The sequence below is a fragment of the Panthera uncia genome, assembly GCF_023721935.1.
Source record: "Panthera uncia isolate 11264 chromosome B3 unlocalized genomic scaffold, Puncia_PCG_1.0 HiC_scaffold_1, whole genome shotgun sequence".
Classification (NCBI taxonomy): domain Eukaryota; kingdom Metazoa; phylum Chordata; class Mammalia; order Carnivora; family Felidae; genus Panthera; species Panthera uncia.
The window spans coordinates 104,301,539-104,314,195 of record NW_026057582.1 but is presented as its reverse complement, the minus strand read 5'-3'; the positions used below and the strand labels follow the sequence as shown (position 1 = coordinate 104,314,195).

Genomic DNA, 12,657 nt, shown 5'->3' with positions numbered 1-12,657 from the left:
TGCTCTAAAGTTATAAAAACGATGGCAAAGGCATGCTTCACTCGTGTCTCCTGACTCCTAGCCTGGCTCCTTCCACTGCCCCCCACCCCCATCCCCTGCATGACCATTCCAGAAACACACACACACACCCTTTAGCAGAGAGGCTGCAGCCACAGGATGGCCATGGGCTTGGAAGTCTATCCCAGCAGTTCCAGAAACCAGGACTAGAGTTCAGGTTTCCTATCATGCCATTCTCTGCTTTCTGCCCAGGGAATCTTGGTCTCAGTCTGGACTGATCTCTTTCCAGGATACTGGGTGCTACTCCTGGTTTATGGGACACAGAGAAGCCCTCAGTGACCTATCTAGCCCTGTGCTGTCTCTCTGGCCTTTTAACCTAGGGGGTAAGGTTTTGGCCTATAGGACCCATCTGGCTTTCTGCTTATGCAAGAACCAAGATAGTGTATTTCCATTTCTGCCTGGGGTAGAGAAAATGCAACACAGTTTAGTAAGATGAGTCTCATATAAGGAATGGCTGTATCATTCCATGAAAGCCCATCTCTTCCCTCTGAATCTGGGTCCTTCTGTCACAGTATTATGAGGGTAACAGAGGAATGATAGTAAGGAATATGCCTAAAGCACAGTAGGTACTCAACAGTTTGCTATGGTTATCTTTAAAAGAACACCTGGTCATCTTTCTCTCATCCTTAACAAGTAATAAAATTTGAGTTGATTCTAATTTATGTACTCCTTGGTTATTTTCCCAGTGGATCAAGGGTTCTCAACAGGTTTTTAGCCCCACATTCTACCTGGAGGAGTGGTGGAGGAAGGAGATGGCAGGGGCCCAGGAATCCCAGAGAACATCTTGTAGCTAGCTTGTAGGATCTGAGAATTCTGACAATTATAGCAGTCATACTAATAGTAATATAGTCATAAACTGCTTTACAGTTTACAAAACATGTTCACATACACCATCTCTGGTGATCCTCATAAAAGCCCTGAGATAAGCAAGAAAGGCATTATCTACTTTTTGCAGCTATGGAAACCGAAGTTAAGAGGGTCCCACAGAAAGCAAAAGGCTCAAGACCCGGTTTTCTGGCATCCCTGTCCAGAGTTAAATGCTTCTCTGCAGTTCTGGGCCACAGGGTCCCACAAAAGCCAGGGCTCCTGGGAGACTCTGGGAGAGCCTCATGGGAACTGGGAACCACTTGGGCAGGAAGAAGAGCCAGCAGTGACCCAAAGCTCTCTAGTTACCTGGTGAAGAAAGAGGCTAAACAAAAACCAAAGGCTCCAACCATTACAGTATGTGGGAGGGAAAAAACCTGGATAAGGGTGATCAGAGCTCAGAAATCTCTGAAGGTAGACGTGTTTCCTAATTTGGCAAGAGCAGGATTACACATGTACCTACAGCAACTACTGATGTTGGAGTCTGGTGATCTTGTCAGCATTTGTAAGCAACTGCATCTTCACAATGTTGCCTGAATGAGTAGTTTTTATCATTCAAGACGAAATACTTGAGTTTTTGGTGTTTAATAACTTAAAATCATAGGGCTAGGAGAGAAGGCTGGAGCCACAAAGCACTCTTATCTCTGATTTTTGCACTTGCCCTGGGAAGTGGTCTGGGGAACAACCACCTCCAGTTCACAGACAGGAAGTTCCAGTTTGGAGAGGTGCCAAAGTTGTATTTGGCTCTTGTCACCAAGGGGAAGGACCACACCCTATTACCATCCATTCTCTCTCCGCAGTCATTCTTCCTTGCCACCAACTCTTATTGAACGTATACTCCCCATGTCGCCTGTGTTTGGCGCTGAGGTGGAGAATAAAGCTCCTGTTCTCTGGGTGCAGCCTGGGGTCTGGGCTATAGATCTACTTAAGGGGGTAGTAACCAGGAAGGGAAAGATTTAGAAGTCAATGGTTCCAAATGGCTCAGTTTCCCTTTTCCTCCTGGGTGCTGCCCTCCTGTTGTCTGCCTCCCCTCCCCTAAGAGTCCAGACCCTGCTCTGGAGACATGTTTTGTGGTCTTGTGCTTGGCTTCTCAGAACAGCTACATAGATGGTTTAAGATGTGGGTGTGGAGGGACATGCTCCCATTTCTCACCCCAAGATAACCCCTCAACTTCCAGAGCAGGACACCCTAGATTTCAGCCCCTGCTAAAGTTGGCCTCTCCTAATAGAGGCTTCTCAGCTATGCCTGTTTCTCTTTCCATGCCCAGGTTCTCATCCCTGGAACCAACAGTGTGCCTCCTGGAAAGTGATTTGGGTCTCAGGAAAGAGATGAAGAGAGAAGCACCAGGAAGGGAAATAAGGAGGGAGCAACCGTTCACAAAGCGATGATCTCCACTAGGATTTTTCCTAAAGATCAAATTCCCCCAAGTTTATTTGCATATACTCTTCATGGACGTATATATTTATTTTTTCAAAGTTTTTATTTATTTAAGTAATCTCTACACCCAACGAGGGGCTCGAATTCATGACCCTGAGATCAAGAATTGTATGCTCTGTGACTAAGCCAGCCAGGTGCCCTTATGGACGTATATATTTAAATCTCTCTTGTCCATGGCCGCAGATGAATCATTCCAAAATATCACTTTCATAGTTTTGAAGGACTTTCTTTCATGGCTCTCTAGAGCCTACGGGCTGATGGTCAAAGTCAGGCATTCAGGATCTACCCCAATCTGTCTTCTGGCCCTTTCTTTACTGTGCAGTCAAGTGAAGACATTTGTTGACCACTGTGCAGGTTCTGAGATGCTCAGAGAGAGGTTTTTCCCTATGAAATTGAGGTAACATGGGACCCCAGTATTACCTCATCTTAGGTCTCATTTCTTTATGTATCTCTAGGCATGTTCTGTGACTCCAGTGAGTCCCTTTCTCTCTCTTTGGCTCTTTCCCTGTCCTCCCTCATCCACATCCTCCATTGCCTCCTTGTCCTATGTCCTCTTGTGTTTACATCTCAGGAATCTTTTCTCAGCCCCCAGTGGTGCCTGAGGTGACATTTCTGTTCACCCAAGACAGCACTACTTAAGTGGCTTCTGATGGGGCCTCCCTCTTCCCAGGGTCCAGGATGGTGAAGTGGTGCTCTGGCGCCCTCTTGTGGTAAAAAAGTCCACAAGCCCTCACTCCCACGGATTTTTTCCCTTCTAATCTCCCAGGAGGAACTGGCGGGGGAGGGGGGGGGCGGTGAGGAGCGGTACTCCAGGGCCCATTTGTTCTGGGTGCCTCTGTTCTGGGTAATGCACCCAGAAGCAGAGTCAGCAGGCAATCACAAACATTTAGAGAGCATTGTTAACATTGGGGCGCCTGGCTGGCTCAGTTGGCAGAGCTTGGGACTCTTGATCTTGGGGTCATGAGTTCAAGCCCCACGTTGGGAGTACAGTTTACTTAAGAAATAAATTAAGTTAGGGGTGCCTGGGTGCCTCAGTTGGCTAAGGGTCTGACCCTTGGTTTTGGCTCAGGTCATGATCTCAAGGTTTGTGAGTTTGAGCCCTGCATCTAGCTATGTGCTGAAAGTGTGGAGCCTGCTTGGGATCTCTCTCTCCCTCTCTGTCCTCCCCAGCTTGCTCTTTCTCTCTCTCTTAAAAATAAACAAATAAACATATAATTAATTAATTCGACAAAAAATCATTTAGGGAGCACCTATTGAATTTGTATTCTAGATAGCCCGTTACTGTGCTGGTACTGGGGATATGAAAGTAAATATTAAGCCCTGAGAAATTTGATTCAGCCCTTTGTGTTCACAGATGGAGAAGCCTTGGCCCTAAGAGGCAAAGAGATGTGCCCAAATTCACTCAGTTATGCAGAACTGACATAAAACTCAGGTATCGTGACTCACTGTTTCAAAGAAGATCAAGTCAGTTGCCTGTATGCCCTTCTGGCTCATGGAGTCAACTCCCAGATGTCTGTAGTAATGTGCCAGGAGTGGCACAGAGCTTTATAACCACAGTTGATATTTTCAGAGCTTACATGTCTAATTTCTCATGTCTGGGAGACTTGGAATTTCAAATTTGGACTGATCTCTTTCAATGCACTATTCCCAGATGTCACTATATCAGCATTGCTAGGTATTGTTACCATCTGTGTAAACCTGGCCCACCTCTGCCCAGACTGGAAGTTTCTTTAGGGCACAGGTCATGCCATCATCACTCACCAGCATAGTCTCAGGCACTTGGTGGTGCCTCACACATGCCTGCTAAGTGTCTGCTTAATTTTTGAGACAACATTGTAGGCAAGTCTCTTCTCTCTGGGCCTGTATCCTCAAGAGAATACAACCTCAACAGACATTCCCACCCTGTGAAAGCGGTCTGAGTTATCCGAAGGTGCAATGGGCTGCTTTAATAGGCAGTGATTTTCTTGTCCCCAAAGGTCTTCAAGCATATGCTGGATGCTGTTTTCTGTTGTGTTGCTGTTGTTTTTGTTTTAAGATTTATTTTTGAGAGAGAGAGAGAGCATGGCACATGAGCAGCCTAGGGGCAGAAAGAGAGGAGAGAGAGAGAGAATGCCTAGCAGGCTCCACACTGCCAGCACGGAGCCTGATACGGGGCTCAAACCCATGAACTGTGAGATCATTGACCTGAGCTGAAACCAAGAGTTGGATGCTTAACCAACTGAGCTACCCAGGTTCCCCTGGATGATGTGTAATAGATAAATTCTGGAGGCATTGGATGATTGGTTGGTCCCATCCTGATACCTTTTGACCCTGCTCTCCAGCATGAAATGTCCACTTAGGAGTTACAAACTCCCAGCCTGCAGGGTAAGGGGGCAGCGGAACTGAGGAAGGCAGCCTGGGTGACTGGGTGACAGGGAAGCTCTTGCCCTGCTGAAAGGGACAGAAAGGCTCTCAGCCCCAGCTAGCTGCTGCTCAGCAGGATGGTGGCCTCATATGGCTTGATGTTTTTGAGTTTTCAAGAGAAACTGGACATTCCGATTTTAATGTGAAATTACCTGATTTGGGACTTTGGCAACTAACCCAAAAATTTGAAAACAGTTGCATGGGCTAAACCATGCCCTTGTGCTGTTGTTTGCATCTCAAAGACTCTTTTTAGTTTTCACTTTGTGCAGTAGGTCCAGGGATAAAAACTCCCCCCAGCCTACACCCAACCCATGTGTATGGCCCCCTCCTCTCTCTCCTTAGTTCCTTTCCTTTTCTGCAGCCGCAATTTTGGCCATCTTGTCCTCACCCACATCAATCCCAGATCCCCCTAATGATAATTCGGCTTCCTTGTATTGGCAATGACTCCAGAGGCCACCAGGGGGCAGTGTCAGGGTGCGGAAAACGCTTGGTTTTGACTGGCAGAAGCATGAGGTTTGTTATTACCACCTGATTCAGCCCTGAATCCAGGTTTGGAATTTCAGGAAGTCAGCTGGGGTCACTCCCTGAGGGTGCAATATGGCTCGCCATTCCCTGCATCACCTCTGAAGTGCAACTTTCTACCTGGACTCCCTGTCCCTGCCCCGCCACCCACCTGTCGGATTCCCCAACCACCCAGCATTCACTAATGTCACGCTGATCTTCCTAAACCCACTTTCCACAGATGTTTCAAGAGCCTTTGATGACTCATCATTACATACAGCTTTTCAGAAGTGGAGTCTCAAGACGCTGATCCCTGTTAGGTCAAAGAGAGTGGGATGGAAAGAGCTTCTACTTCTGTCATGTTGATTGTGATCCTAAGGGCAAGAAGCCTTGTTATTCCCACTGCACAGATGAGATTGAAGCATACCAAGAAAAGTGACCAATTCAGCCATCAAGCAGAACTCACAAGTTCTAACTGTTCTTGCTAGATAATATGGGGTATATAAAAACTTACATATGGTTTCCATCCTCAAAGAAACTACAACTTGTTAGGAAAACATGAAACACATATATGAAAATGTAATTAACTCCTCTAATAGCTTCCAAATGGATAGTAGAGGCAATAATGACAGGAACTCAAAGAGGTCCCTGGATCTGAAGGGAAGGCTTCACAAAGGCAGCAGTGGTCTTCACACTTGGGCACATGTACCCCTAGAGGTGCAAAAAGGCTTTCTTAGCGAAGGGTAGGTGGCAGGGTTATGTTGATGGGAATCAACTTCCAGAACATCATCTTCAACAAGGACTAGGCTGTGCCTGTGAACGCGTCTCCTCCCTTCATTTCCACAATTTCTTGGCTCCCATTTTACAAAAGACAAATGTGTTAGCCATCAGTGCTGCTCATCCATGTTCCCTGTTCTCTTATAGGTACTTTCCCACCTTTTAGAAGTCAGGTGTGGCCATGTGACTTGCTTTGGACAATGATACATGAGCAAAAATGTGTCTTCTGGGTGGAAGCATTTAAGAGCCAGTGTATGATTCTCCTTACCTTCTCTCTACCATGGTGACCAATGACATTTCAGATGATGAGGTCTAGATCCCTGAATGACGATGGCATGGATCAGAACCCTCAGCTGACCTGCGATGGATACGTATTGTGAGTTTGGGGGACAGAGGGGAGAAGAATCTTTGTTGGTTTAAATAATTGAAATTTTTGGTATTACTTGTTACTATAGCATAATTTAACCTATACTATTGTACAAAAGACTTATCTTTGGCCCATCCTAACTCTCATTTTGGTATGTTGCCTTGGTGTGTAAAAATCTCTGGGGCTCCAAAGAAACAATTTTTTTTAGTTTATTTATTTATTTTGATAAAGTGATAGAGAGTGGGAGCAGGAGAGGGGCAGAGAGAGAGGAAGAGAAAGAATCCCAAGCAGTCTCCACACTGTCAATGCAGAGCGCAACGCCAGGCTAGACCCCATGAACTGAACCCATGAACTGTGAGCTCATGACCTGAGCTGAAATCAAGAGTAGGCCGCTCAACCAACTGAGCCACCCAGGTGCCCCCAAAGAAACAATTTAAAATAGTGATTTCAATATTGAGAAAGCAAATGACTCGGGTTGTCTGGGCAACAAATTGTTTTGCAAATCAAAATTTCCCAATATTTTGCCTTCCACAATTGAAGGAAGTAAAACAAATTCATTTGTCACCTGTTGAATGATTAGGTGGAATTGAGCGACCCTGCCCGAACTTCTTCAATTCCCATGTACGTGTTTATGTGAACGAGATTTCTCAGCATTATCATCTATAAAAATAGGATGTAGAGATAAAATTGATGCTGATCACTGTCTCATTCCAGCATGTATATGACTTTCAATATGAGTTGTATTTCTTTTTCTTTTCTTTCTTTCTTTCTTTCTTTCTTTCTTTTGAGTTGTATTTTTTATAAATTTTACTATTTGGGGCACCTGGCTGGTTCAGTCAGTAGAGCAGGGGACTCTTGATCTTGGGGTCATGAGTTTGAGCCCCATGTTGGGCATAGAACTTACTTTAAAACTTTTTTTTACTCATGTTTAATAATGCTCTATCAACATTTGCAAAATATTTATGTTGTTTGACAAACAGTAAACTAATAATAATTGTAATGATAAGTCAATCCAGAAGAAAATCATAAACTCTGGAGGCTTATGGCCACAAAAAATAAGAAAAGAATACAATTTTAATTTTTATATAAATATAAACATATATATTTATGGCAGAGAAGTATTGTTTGATGATCAATAAAAGATTTTCAAGGGGCACCTGGGTGTCTCAGTCGGTTAAGCATCTGACTTCGGCTCAGGTCATGATCTCATAGTCTGTGGGTTCGAGCCCCACATCGGGCTCTGTGCTGACAGTTCAGAGCCTGCAGCCTGCTTCAGATTCTGTGTCTCCCCCTCTTGCTGCACCTCCCCTGCTCACACTCTGTCTGTCTCTCTCTCTCTCTCAAAAATAAAAGTAAATATTAAAAAAAAATAAAAGATTTTCCAGCATAAACTATGTATTACATTATGATAGCATTATATGGGAGAAGTGGAAAGAAAATTCAAGGACAAAAGCAATGATGTAAATTTTCTTCTAAGAGCTTGCTTATGCAATTCGCAAATGGTGATGATGAGTATCAAATCACTGTGACTCCAGTGAATACATTTAATATAAGTTTTTTTTAATGTCAATATTGGGGGGCGGGTGTGCTGGGGTGGCTCTGTTGGTTAAGTGTCAGACTCTTTTTTTTTTTTTTTAATTTTTTTTCAACGTTTTTTTATTTATTTTTGGGACAGAGAGAGACAGAGCATGAACGGGGGAGGGGCAGAGAGAGAGGGAGACACAGACTCTGAAACAGGCTCCAGGCTCCGAGCCATCAGCCCAGAGCCTGACGCGGGGCTCGAACTCACGGACCGCGAGATCGTGACCTGGCTGAAGTCGGACGCTTAACCGCCTGCGCCACCCAGGCGCCCCAAGTGTCAGACTCTTGATTTCCGCTCAGGTCCTGATCTCATGGTTGGTGAGATCGAACCCTGTGTTGGGTTCTGCGCTGACATCACAGAGCCTGCTTGGGGTTCTCTCTCCCTCTCTCTCTACCCCTCCCCCACTTATGCGCACATACTCTATCAAAATAAATAAATAAACTTTAAAAAAGAAGTTAAAAAATAAATAAAATGTGGATAACAGGGCACCCGGTTGGCTCAGTTGGAAGAGCATGACTCTGGATCTCAGGCTCATGAACTCAAGCCCCACGTGGGGTGGAGAGATTACTTAAGTAAATAAAAACTTAAAAAAAAATAACATAAAATGTAAATATTTCCATTACACCAGAAATCATATCCTTTGCAACTGCAGTTGACCCTTGAACAATGTAGGTTTGAATTGTAAGGGTGCATTTATATGTACATTTTTACAGTACAGTACTTCCTTATGTTTTTTTTAATAACATTTTATTTTCCCTAGCTTATTTTATTGTAAGAACACAGTATATAATGCATACAACATACAAAATATGTGTTAATAGACTATGTTATTGGTAAGGCTTCTGATCAATACTAGGCTCTTGGTAGTTAAGTTTTTTTTTTTAATTTTTTTTTTTTAACGTTTTATTTATTTTTGAGACAGAGAGAGACAGAGCATGAACGGGGGAGGAGCAGAGAGAGAGGGAGACACAGAATCCGAAGCAGGCTCCAGGCCATAAGCCCAGAGCCCGACGCGGGGCTCGAACTCACAGACCGCGAGATCGTGACCTGAGTTGAAGTCGGACTCTTAACCGACTGAGCCACCCAGGTGCCCCTTGGTAGTTAAGTTTTGAGGGAGTCAGAGTGGTATGTGGGTTTTTGACTGTATGGAAGTTGGTACCCCTAACCCCTCTGTATTCAAGGGTCAACCGTATTTAAACCTAGTTGGAAAAAAATTTTTTTAACTTCAAGAGAATATATAGTTTTTTAAAAACCTGCTTTATTGAGGGGTACATAATTTAAAACTTTGTTTAGGGTGTTCATGGGCTAAATTAAAAAAAAATGTTTAATGTTTATTTATTTTTGAGAGAGGGAAACAGAGTGTGAGCAGGGAATGGGGGTGCAGAGAGAGAGGGAGACACAGAATCTGAAGCAGGCTCCAGGCTCTGAGCTATCAGCACAGAGCCTGACACAGGGCTTGAACCCATGAGCTGTGAGATCATGACCTGAGCCAAAGTCAGACGACTGACTGAGCCACCCAAGCGCCCTCATGGGGTAAATTTTTGAAAGACTACTGCCTTGAGTGATGGGCTGGATTTGGCTTGGTAGAGGAGGAGGAGAAAGGCATTCTGGGTATGAAAAAGAGAAAAGCTATGGGCACAAAAATTGGGGAATAGGAAACTGTGAGTCGATCAGTTCATGGAGATAAGCAGGAAAGATAAACTGAGGTGAGACTAACAGTTAGCAGGCTAAGGCATCTTATGCATGATTATAATCTCCTTGTAAAATATTAAAGCTTTAGGGATAGGCTTGGGACCATCACCTCCATTTCTGGTCTCCTCCTCACCTCCCCAGAGGTGACCTTGGTTTTCAGTTTGGTGTTAGCTCCTTCAGGTGTGCTTCTGCGTATTCACATGCACATCTTGCAGGTTGCTGCATGAGAGAACACCTAAGGTAAGGAGTTTCAGCTTTATCACAGGGTCATTAGCAAGCAGGTGCTGGGGATTGCTCCAGTACATTACTTTTGTAGGCTTACAGCTGGAATTTGCTCACTGAGAAAAGGAGAATTATGATTTGGGGGTAAGGGAAGGAGTGGGGGGACAATTTTGGCACAAAGCATGTGACATAGTATTGTCAGAGGGTGGCATTAAGCATCATGTCACTGGAAAGTGGAGGGGATGATGCAGAAAAGGTGGCAGAAGGACACGCAATCCCATCTTTGTTTGCTCATGGATATACTTGCTGCATAGAAATATTCTCTCTAGAAACAGGTGGCCCTCTTGGTTTCTTTTTTTTCCCCCCCTTTTGATAGAGACAAAGGCCCAGAAAACTATGTAGTAATCACACAAGTATGATGAGCAACAGCAAGTGATACTTAGCCTCAGTGTTGAGGACAATGGGGACCGTAGGGACTGTGGGAAAATGGACAGCCCACACTCTTTCTAAGGGAGCAGTCATTACTCAGCCCAGTCAATGTTGTCTTGGGGAAATAGGACATCAGTCTTACCCATATCTTCTGATTTCTTCAAGAGACTATAGAAATTGGGATTTTTGTGTGAAATCTTTCAATATTGGTTCAAAAATTTCTTAAGTGCTGTGCTGGCTAAGCAAGGCATGTGTTTACAGGATGCATTTCACCTGTATGCTGCTAGTTTGTGACCTTTGTATTAAGGCTTCTTGTCTGAAGGCTGAGTACTGGACCATCATATAATCTCTTGGCATGCTGCCTGGCTCTAAGATCTGTGGTTATGAAGGATTCTAGGCTTTTTAGGGAGATGCTGTGAGAATTATTGACTCCACTCCCCATGTCTGGTTCCCACCTGCTTTCCAACATCCCTCTAGTAATGGAGTTCTGCCAGGAAGCTGGAAGCTTTGCAGAAGATTCCAGAAGCATCCTCATAAATCTGGGGAAGTCAGCCAATGTAGATTCACTAGAAGTCAAGACTTCAGGGAGTTGGTCTTAGGCCTCCAGTGTCCCTCTCTCAGGCGTTGGGGCGGGTTCTTGTGCCTCTCCCAGGGCACAGCCCAGTGGGAACATAGACTGGTGACTATTTCTCAAAGGGCTTTGTCTTGTGACTAAATCCAAGCAAGGCAGTCAGACACAAATGAAAAAGTGCGCTTGCGCACACACGTGTGCACACACACACACACACACACACTGTCCCCAGCACTTCCAAGAACTTTTCCCACGCAGTCCCCTGGCTGCCGGAAGGGCAGCTGGTCATGGGAACAGACTGGAGGCCCCCTCCCCCAATGGAAGCTCCACCCTGCTCCATTTACTCCCAGCCATGCAATCCTGGTCCCCTCCACCCGCTTACTACTTCCAAGGAAGGAAATAGCTGAACAATGCAGCAGATCAGAGACTGGGCACCGAGCCAAGAGCCCTGGGCTCCAGCCCCTGGCTGCCCTACTCCCACTGCACACCCCTCCCTCTCAGTGGCTGTTGCTGAAGGTTGCCTTCCTCAGACCTTCCCCCCTACCTTCTCACCATCCCTGGGAAACTTCAGATGGCTGACATCACCTTTCACCCCTTTCCTGGGTTGGCCCCTTCCTTGCTGTATGGTAGCCAGGGATGTCTGTGCTTCCTCTTGGGTATGATTCCTGGCATGAGGGACAGAAGCTAGGCTTTGATGGAAATTTTGGTCAGTGGGTATGGGTGGGAAGGAGGGGTCACTTTTCCTGAAGTTTTTTTCCAGAGGTGAAAGCAAGTCCTGAAAATAGAGAGAGTGCTGGAACAAGAGCCCCCGGGAGTCCTCATTCTCTCTTCTGGGCAGAGCCATCTTGATGGGGCAGGAGGGGATAGAGGCGCTCACAGGCCTGTTGGGGCCATATTCTCAGAGGAACAGAAAGGAATCACTAGTCATTTCCAGTTTCCTTGGTCTGGGAAGTTGGTGGGAACCACTACTTTAGTCTTTCCTTATTGGTCTCAAATAATGTTCTCCTTGGGTCCGGAACCCCACGCCCCAGGCAGTACTGCTCTTTGCTCATTCTCGGTTCTAGTGCTTTCCCCTGCCTTGCCTTCTGCCTGGCACTTCCTGCCCTGGGAGCCAAGGGGCAGGGTTCCTCAGTAATCTTTGCCACCTCTAAAAGCCAGGCTTCCTCTTCTTCCCCAGATCCTGACTCAGGGAGTAGGGAGTGGGTTAGAAGTTAGAGTTTGTGAAGGGAGCTCACCAGATAGATGACAACAGGCCAATCCTCAGGCCCTTTCTCCTGATGGATGAGATGAGTCCTGAATCTCAGTCTCCTTTCCCTGACATTTGGCTTCCCTCCTTCAGCGATTTCTGTCCCTGTGTAGTTCTGCCATATGCAAGGGGCCACTTGGGAGCCTAAAGTCTTGAGAGCAGGGAAGAGTGCTCAAGAGCCCACTCCCAAACTCCCAGATTGTAGGTGAGAAGCTCAGGCACAAAGAGCGCGTGTGCATTGCCCAAGAGCAACAACCAGTAAAAGGGAGAAAACTGGGACTCTCAGGTTTTCTGACTCCTGGGCAATGTCTTTCTGCAAACCTTCTACGATTTCCAAAGGCAGTGTTGGCATAGCCCTGAGAGGGAACAGAAGAAAAAATGTCAGTCACTTGATGTCCTAATCTTCTTGCTTGGGCCTTTTGGAACCTCTATTTTTGTCTACTTTTTTTAGTACCTCAGGCTCTATTTTCACCTTGAAAAAGTGATATTTGAATTGTCTTTTGTTCTTA

General features: G+C 45.4%; 1 long non-coding RNA gene across 1 annotated transcript; it reads right to left on the bottom strand.

The window, feature by feature from the left end:
* Positions 1-5,502: 5,502 nt before the first annotated feature.
* LOC125908906 (uncharacterized) lies at positions 5,503-10,118 on the bottom strand. Its single transcript, XR_007453470.1, has 3 exons — positions 9,790-10,118; positions 6,308-6,397; positions 5,503-5,636 (listed from the first exon to the last, which is right to left on the bottom strand). It is a non-coding gene; the product is annotated as an uncharacterized LOC125908906 (long non-coding RNA).
* Between the last annotated feature and the right edge of the window lie 2,539 nt (positions 10,119-12,657).